A 6,748-nucleotide genomic window follows, 5' to 3' on the forward strand; every position below is an offset into this window, starting at 1 on the left:
GTGTTACTCTCCCGCCAATGGAAGGGGTTGTTTTCCACTTAGTCAGTCTGGCCTTCATAGTGTCCACTACTGGCTTCCAATATCTTGTTTGATTAATACTCACTCCCACAGTCAAACCGAGATACTTACACAGAAACAAGCTCACCTTATACTTAATAATATTCACCATATAGGCGTCAAAACCAATCCCGAACAGGTTCGTCTTTTTATAACTAAGTTTCAACCCAGAATAAGGTAAAACCTCCTCATTATCCGAACAATGTTTCTGATGTAATTAGCTCCCCACTTGCCCATTATAACTGCGTCACTGTAAGACCCATACTTAATATATATAAATATATAATGCTAATACCAAAGCACAAAACATAATTCGAAGTTATTTAAAAGTTCATAAATATTCAAATGGACATTTCTACTGATTTACAATGTTTAGATTAGCAAAATGACTAAACAACACGGAAGCTTGATCTTTACTTGTGTTCGGTTCTTCCATAGCTTGATCTCATCCGTTTGCTCATAGAGATAACCTAGGTAACATTTAACAGTATTAAATGTTAGATATATAGCGTTAAACTGTGATTTGATAACACTAAATATTCAAAGGAACAAAAAATAAAAAAAATTAGAATTCCCGCCGTAAGCTACGGTGCACATATAATGAACTGGGCAGTAGGGCCTTACCGTAGCCTACGGTATCCAACTGTAGGTTACGATTGCAATCTGCTGGCATTTCTTTGTCTACTGTATCCTACGGGTCCCAACCGTAGGTTACGGTTGAAGTCTGTTGTTTTACTTTTTCCTATTTTGCCCGTTTAAAACTAAAACGTTCATAACTTTTTACTCGCTTATCCGTTTGAACTCAAATTTATTCCTACACGATCGTAATTTAATTCCCCACAATTTAGAATCAAAATCCACTATCCGGATTTATAATTTCTTATCCTTTACGCTTTCGACGTAGGATTTATTTATGATGTTATTTGACCAGTTTGCATATTTGGGCAAACAAGCTTATGAAACCACATCATTTTCACATGAATGTCATTTTAATGAATATACCCCATCACTCGGGTTACTTTCCTTATGTGTTGCACATCTGGCATTCGGTATGCATTCACACTTACTCCACCCGTTCAACCGTATAATATGGTTGAACTTAACTATTCTGAATTCTTCACGAATTCACCATCTTATAATTGTAACTCATTACCCGAGTCCTTAAATTTATAGCTCGCATTCCCGATACCCGGTTTACGCTTATATTCGTAATTGTACCCATCAACCGAGTTTATATCGAAGTCATTATTCGCGCACCCATACCGGTATGGGCTAAGACTTCATTTTGAACTGTTTGGTTATTTGTATGAAATCAATCACTCGGAGTAAACCAAACTCATTATTAACTTCTTTATTTTGACCCGTTTTGAAGTTTATGTGAAATCCATCACTTTCAAACAACCAAATTCAATATCATTTCTTATTTTGACCCGTTGGAAGTTTATGTCAAATCCATCCATTTCAAACAACCAAACTCTACGAATATCGTAAAATTAATAAATCAAACAAAATTGACATATCAATACAATACGAAGCAATATGCCACGTACCTTAAAGCTTTTCCTTTAGTCGTGCGTTCACCCTGGCTTGACTTCCCGAAGCTTCACTCGAGTTGCCTATAATGTGCAACCCACTTATTATTAAAACCTCATTTTCCATACTCATGGCATGTACACTTGCCAAAGTTTCAGCCATAAGTTCATATCAACATTAATTGATTAATTATTAGAAATGGATGTCTCATTTAAGCATTTTATCGAACACCTTGTGTGCATAACTTATAACTAGTTATGTCACTCAAGTTATGTAAATCTCTAACCATATAATCCCTACTAAACAAGTAGACATGTTCACTATAAACGCTTTTATATCAAATTTCTGTTTATTATGAGTTCATACACTCAACATTAACTTCCTAGATTTCATAGGTTCAATCTATTCATCAAAACCCACTTATTCAAATATATACATAACATCATAACACTTGTTTCTTGCTTAATTATGTATAATTTCAGCTAAGTTTAAGGCCCTTAGGTTCGTACAACACCTTCTCTAAGTCACATTATCATCAATTTCACCAAGAACTCAATTTCCCAAGTTCTCTACATAACAACCATCATTCAAAACGAAATTTGTTACATACCTTATGTTAATCTTGTATGGATGATCTATGATCTACACACATGCACGAATTCTAGCCCCAATTGCCTTTCAATTTGATGATTTAGGTCAAGTGAAGGTTTTCTCCTCCTGGCCTTTTCCCCTGATCGACTTCAACACACACATGTGTGTAATTTTTATTTCAGAGTTTTAAAACCAAAGTTTTTCCTTTTTGTCAACTTAAACCCTTCGTGTTTGGTCTTTTAATTAAAAAAGGGCTAGAATCCATTCTTTCATTTTATTTTCATTTATATATATATATATATATATATAATAATCTAATATTTTTGGGGGTGTTATATATATCTATACTATATTAATAAGCATATCCAAAGGACTTCTTAAGGTCATTTAAATTTCCTTAAAACACCCCTAAAGCATAATGTACAAGTCTTTTAAACACAACAAACACATTTATAACCTCACTTTCCAATAATACCCTTAGTAACTCAAACAAAAACACACAACACAGATCATCCTACCGTCCATCACTTCACATGGATCATGATCCTACCGTCCATTACTTCACACGGATCATGATCCCCACATGCGCTTTTGAAAGCCGTCATACAGTCCCTACTTTTGTACAGCTTTTTCAAACGAGAGAGAAGAGAGAAACCATCCTTTCCTTCCTTGCAAAGCTGCCAGGTCACATATTTCAATGAATCTATTTGGCTCCATGCTTTGAATTTTGAAATTCAGATTCCACTCTCAATTCTCTCACAATTTTTACATCTTGCTAGAGTCGTAGAGAAGTTGTGTCTTCCGGCTACTAGCGGCGGCGATGGCGACTAAACCCACTAATAGAGGTACCGGATCTAACGGATTTGGTGGTGATGGCGGCTAGGGTTTCGCCGCAAGCGGTGAAGAAAGCCGCTTCGTGGTTGTTCAAACCCGACCTAAAAAGGACCACCGTTCCAGCTTTCTTCCACATCAATATTTAGGGAACGTGAAGGTAACCTTTAAACCCTAAAATGTCTAGATGTTACCAGAGATCTGGCTCAATTCCATTTCGTTGTTCTTTTTTGAATTCCTACACATATCCCCAAACACCTATTACCTGCTTTTCTTTTCATTTGCAGAGGGAAGAACTGAGAAAAAAAGAGTGTGTGTGAGAGAGAGGGGGGGAGGAGGAGAGACGAGAGAGAAGATAGAGGTGGCACATGGAACTAAGGTTCCGGCGACGACAAGATACGACGAGGTTGAACAATGGCGGTAATAACTTAAGGTCTTCAGATCTGGAATTATAGGGTTTTGGCTTTCATGTTTTTCATTGGGGGGTTTTTGTTCTTCAATTGAGGTTTCTGTCTTTTTCTTTGGGAAGAATTTGCAGAGATATTCATTATTTGTAATTTTCAATAAATATTATATACATCTTATTTGGGTTTTTCTTTTGTTCGGTGAAAAAAATAATCTTTTGTTTGGGTTTTGCAGAAAAAGGTAACATTTTTAGGGTACGATAGTGCATTGGGAAGGGTTTCTTGAAGACGGCGTTATGTTTCTTGAAGATATCGTTATTTGGTTTGTTGCATTTCAGGTTGTGTTTTACCTTTAATGCATCCAATATACACATGGCAAGAAAAATCAAGAACAGTTGAAGTTAGTTGTAAGTTGTAACTTCGAATTCCCATGTTCATATACCAGAAATGACAATTTTAACCATCTATTTATGAATGGGTCGGTCAATTTCGGGTTGTGTTTTACCTTTAATGCATCAAATTTAATAATTTTAAACCATGCCTTGATACAACCTCCTAAACCATGTTATCCAAAGTTCTGGATTGTCATTGTGATATTAGTGGTTTTATTCACATGTAAACTACCGGATCTGATTAAGCTTAATGGCATTAATATTATCTTAATCTTTAACAAAAGTTATGATGTTTGCTTCTGGTTTCTATGGTGTGAAGAAAAAAAGAAGAGTAAAACTGAAAAACACTTGAATTGGCAGTTGGTCAATGAGACTAAACCTGTATGAGTAGCTTAAAATACTTTAAATAATAATCGTACTCACTTATTTGTTTCAGAGTTTGTTAATTAGATGATTAAAATACCGACGAGGAATCCAAAGGAAGTTGAAAAAGATCAATACAATGAATTCTACAAGAAGGCATTCAATGAGTTTCATGATCCTCTTGCATACGTTCACCTCACCACTAAGGTATTTACCATTTTAGTTTGTTTTCAACAAACTGCATATTGCATACTAGCTTGTGTTTTATTGCTTATAGTTTGTGCAGGGTAAAGTGGGATTTAGAAGTGTAATCTACATCCCTTGAATGGTACCAATGAACAATGAGGATGTAGTAAATCCTAAGACAGAGAATATACATTTGTACGTGAAACATGTATTCAATTCAGATGATTTTGATGGCGAACTGGTAAATTCTCTCATTTATTTTACGTTCAAAAATTTTCTTTAAGTCATAATAATTAAAAAAGTTGCCTCAAAAGTCAAATTAAGAATGTCTATGAAACGCTAATTGATCTGATGATGCCAGTCAATTTGACATTAAATGAAAAGACGTTTTTTAGAAAAATATCTATGGAATTTATTAGAAAAATATCTATGGAATTAGAATTTTGTAATATAAATGAAGTTTGCTATGTTTTAGAAGAATATCTTTGTGATATAAATGAAGTTTGCTATAGTTGATTAGTACAATTTGTCGTGTTTTATAAGTCATTCTAACGTCCAATTTTGACTCAAAAAAATAATACAAAACTCCTTGATAATAATTCTCGTATTTATCTTTTATATAAAACAAATTGTTTCTATCATAAAATCAACAATTTTTTTTTGAACGGTATCATAAAATCAACAATTCATATTGGCTTCTAGATGTGAAAACGATATTCAAAATTATCTGCTCTTTGTTTACTCCTGCAGGCTAGTGTGGGATTGTTGGCTGGGGTATTTTGGGAAATTTGGTAGCCTGGTTCAAAAATGTTATGGGCTGGGTGCGGATGTTCCTAAGATGACACTGAAGGGTGGGGCCCAGTGGCCCACAAAGAATTCCTGAACACTGGTTATTTATTGCAGACGGAAGCCCATCTCTGGTCCACTGTGCTGTTTATGCTGGGGCTGGGTGGTTCCCACTGTTTAATTGGCTCCGGGGTTTGTTTAAGAGTATTGGACCGGGTTTGTGGGATGGCTGTCAACTAGAATGAGTATGGCAGTTGTTTTTTTAGCTTCGTGTTTGTTGGTTTGCCCATGGATTCCCCGTGATTGGATTCCGGTTATGCCATCCCAAATTTGGCCCCCGTTGTTTGGTGTGAATATTACTGTTTTATTGCTGCTGGGACAGGTTTAAAGCTGGTGTTCAGGTGCGGGAACTGGTACAGTTGGGTGTGTGGTGAGTTTCGAAGCTTGGCTTTATGCCTATCTATGAAGTCCCACACTAAACAATTTTGGCCTGCTGTGTTATGGGCCAAAACCGTGGCCCAAATGCCTGTCCAAGGCCCTGGTTTAGCGCTGGGTAGAAAGGCCCAAAGTATGGTTTTACAGCTGCAATGGAAGGCCCAATTCTGGGTTTTAAAGCTGCTAAGTAAGGCCCAATATGGTATTTTTTGGTGTTTCGTGAAGGCCCAGCTTTGGGTGTTGTGGATTATAATTGGGCTCAGAAGCAGACATGTTGTGATGACATTTAAGACCTGTTACATGGACCTTTTGGCTGCCACATTGGACTCAAGCGTCGGGCTTTATAGCTGTTTTTTGGGCCTCGGGTTTATGGGTTTTTTGAAGGCCCAGATTGGGTTGGATATATGTTGGTGTAGCGGTTTGGATAGGCTCGCTGGAGGTTCTCTTTGGGCCGTTGGGAGCCCCTGTTTGGCCCGGGTTATTCACTGTTGGCACTGGTTAGCTACAAACCATGGTGCAATGTGGAAAAACGGTTATCCGCAAGCTGAAAGCCGGGAGATATGGATATATAAAATGGAGTTTGGATCTTTATAGATGCAACTATATCTTATACTATTGTGGTATTCCTCGATGTAGTTCCCCTTGTTTTGATAGGCACTTTTGTAAAGGTTTTTACCAACTTTGGTTAAGTTGCATTGTTAGCGTCATTTTTTGTTACGCTAGGTTTTTTTGTATGCCTATACTGAGGTTGGATGATTTCTTATTTTTGGTCCCTGAAGTATGTTTTAGGGATGATATGGGGTATCCCCTCTGACTCTAATTTTTTCATTGGTTTTATGTTATGTTTGCCGGGCTTTGCCCTTTATCCAAAAAAAAAAAAGTCAAAAAATAAGACACAAACCCAATTCATTTTGCAACAAAAGCCATCTTTACATCAAAGTAGTTTTATGCATCATGTGATTTAGGATTATGTACATTGAACATGAGAAATAGATTATTAAAAGAAATATATGAATGAATTGGTGGGTTATTTTAAGAGAGGTTCACTGTTGTCTCACTTAAATAATAGAAGTGACAGAAATAAAATTTTATTGTCCCACATCAATGAGAAAACCAAAACCAAGTAAAAACGAAATTATGATGAAACCTTGTGCTTTTTGGCCCTAATTA

General features: G+C 36.2%; 2 long non-coding RNA genes across 4 annotated transcripts; one reads left to right on the top strand and one right to left on the bottom strand.

Annotated features, from left to right (window-relative positions):
* Positions 1-377: 377 nt before the first annotated feature.
* On the bottom strand, positions 378-2,351 carry LOC110874546. The gene is made up of 3 exons (XR_002556039.2): positions 2,201-2,351; positions 1,608-1,673; positions 378-527 (listed from the first exon to the last, which is right to left on the bottom strand). It is a non-coding gene; the product is annotated as an uncharacterized LOC110874546 (long non-coding RNA).
* Positions 2,352-2,792: 441 nt separating this feature from the next.
* LOC110878232 lies at positions 2,793-6,420 on the top strand. Of its 3 annotated transcripts, XR_002557724.2 has the most exons (6): positions 2,803-3,172; positions 3,300-3,432; positions 3,652-3,823; positions 4,245-4,378; positions 4,458-4,598; positions 5,108-6,420. It is a non-coding gene; the product is annotated as an uncharacterized LOC110878232 (long non-coding RNA). The 3 variants fall into 3 exon arrangements; XR_002557725.2 differs by having other exon boundaries at positions 2,793-3,172; positions 3,652-4,378; positions 4,449-4,598; XR_002557723.2 differs by having other exon boundaries at positions 2,796-3,172; positions 3,652-4,378.
* Positions 6,421-6,748: the final 328 nt, after the last annotated feature.

The sequence above is a fragment of the Helianthus annuus genome, chromosome 9, assembly GCF_002127325.2.
Source record: "Helianthus annuus cultivar XRQ/B chromosome 9, HanXRQr2.0-SUNRISE, whole genome shotgun sequence".
Classification (NCBI taxonomy): domain Eukaryota; kingdom Viridiplantae; phylum Streptophyta; class Magnoliopsida; order Asterales; family Asteraceae; genus Helianthus; species Helianthus annuus.